The sequence below is a fragment of the Pyxicephalus adspersus genome, chromosome 4 (assembly GCF_032062135.1).
Source record: "Pyxicephalus adspersus chromosome 4, UCB_Pads_2.0, whole genome shotgun sequence".
NCBI lineage: Eukaryota > Metazoa > Chordata > Amphibia > Anura > Pyxicephalidae > Pyxicephalus > Pyxicephalus adspersus.
This window is the reverse complement of record NC_092861.1, coordinates 110,434,468-110,436,787: the sequence shown is the minus strand read 5'-3', so window position 1 is coordinate 110,436,787 and position 2,320 is coordinate 110,434,468.

Sequence of the window (2,320 nt, the reverse complement as noted above, 5' to 3'; positions counted from 1 at the left end):
ACAAACTCTATATTGGAGAACAGGACATAATTAGGTTAAATGGTACTATTTCAAGTACACAATATTTATATTATGACATTTATTATATATTCTTACCTTTATTTATTTAGTAAGCTTTTTACATTTGCTTGACTAGCTCATTACCCTAGGAATTCAAACAGAGGGGTGGTATTAAGGGCACAATAGTAATATATGCAAAAACATTTAATTAAGAACAATGCAAGCTGTTATGTTGATCCTAATTGTTTGTGTGACTGATAATATTGCTTAAGCACATATGTTCATAGGTCATAGGTTAATGTTTCCATATATGTGTATGCATTTGCTGTTTTTTTGCCTTTTTTATGTGTTAATGACTTTTTGCCCAGCAATATATATATACAGCTTGGGGAAGTAAACATCTCACAAAGTAAACATATAGTCTAAAACATAAACAATTTTATTACATATAAAAAAGGCCACCAATCACACTGCCAGTATCACTTATGTCTTAACAGTCATAATTATTTCTTATATCTTTAGTTTATGGTTAATAGTAAATTTCCTTCACCACATTTCGCAGGTATATACAGCACTGGGTCACTCCAACGTTGGACCACATCATTATCTGCCACCCTTCTCTATTATTGCCCTGCCAGGGGTGGAGTTTTTAGCCCTAAGAGAAGTCCCTGTGTTTTTTTGGGCACTCTGGGCCTGTGACCTATTTCTGCTCCATTGTCTTCCAGTCACAACCTGGGTTCCACTGACCTGCCCATAATGCGGGCTAACTGGTATTACCAGTAGTATTTACTGGTAAGTGGTATTAACTGGTATATAACCAGTAATCTAACATATCTCCCAGCATCCCTATGCATTTGCCTCTGGAAAAGAACATTTTTATTGTTTGACTAAGCCTATACAAAAAAGTATAAGGAAGAGTCATGACTGCCGAGACATAAGGGATATTTACTCTGATGGCCTTTTTTAATTGGCAAATGGTATTCATATTTCATATACCTATATTCTATGAGTGAATCTGTTGACATTGAAATTTATTTTTCTATGCCCACTGATGAGGGTTTTAGTGTTCTATTGTAAAGCTTCTAGGGATGCAGCAACACCTTAATTGGGGAAATACCTTTGCATTTACACTATAAACATATAGTTTTCCCAAAGCCTGTTAAAACTTTATTTCACAATGTTTATTTTCTAGCAAATCAATTACGATTAGATTTCAAGTCTGGTAAAGAAATGTATTTATTTTTAGGTAGCACAGTGGGGAATAATGGTCGCAGGAAAGCACAATTGTTAATTGTTACAGTGGCTGCTTTCATATAATGTTACATTCAGGTAAAACTAGGTTGCTATGGGGGCATGGAAACAGATTTCAAAAGTCATTTCTACTGGACTAACAAAAATGGAGAGATCCCAGAAAGTAATTGGAAAATAATACACAATATTTTTCTAAAAATTGGGTCATACTAAGAAATAGCAGCAAGTCAGCACTGCAATTCATAAAATTATAGAATTTTCACCTTTCTATAGAGTTCGCAAAGTGGTTTATACTAACAAATAAAAGCAAGTAAGTTATTAAATTTAAAGTTTGGTCATATAGTTGCCTGCAACTTGATGAGTTCTTCACCTTGCGACCTGACCTGCATCACACAGTAGGGTATCAAGTAGGATGATACAGGTAGTCCCCAGGTTACAAACGAGATATGGACTGCAGGTTTGTTCTTAAGTTGAATTTGTATGTAAGTCGGAGCAGGTACATTATTTTAAAAAATGCAATTAGGACCAATATTTGTCTTATTATATATATTATACCATATTATTTATTTTTATTTTTCTTCTGCACAGTGTGCTGTCAGTTACTGTATAAAATCCTCACTGTTAATTATTCACAAAGCAAAAAAAAAATTATAGAGCCTAGACAATTGGTAATTTCTGGAGCAAAATGAAACAACTGCAGAGTTTGTCTTGGTCATTAAGGAGTTGCAAGAGGTTGCAGCCCAGCCCTTAAGATAACTCACATTCCAAATCCAGCTATTTCCTTGCAGGTGTGTGTTTGCACTCTGCTGCTGGGTGTTGCTTGCACTGCTATGTGCAGGGCTGGGGCTTTTTCTTGAGAAAAGCTGCTGACATCACTAGAAATCTTATCAGATTACACTTCATAAAATCAGGTAATTACTTCTACAAGAGCAAACTTGTTTCTGGGTTAACCAAAGCAAAAAGCAAAACTTTATGGAGCCTTTATTAACTTCTGGAGCAAGCTGTGCTTTGATATGCAAAAAGAAACAGCTGCAGAATTTCAGAATTTGTCTTCGTCATGAAAGAGTTA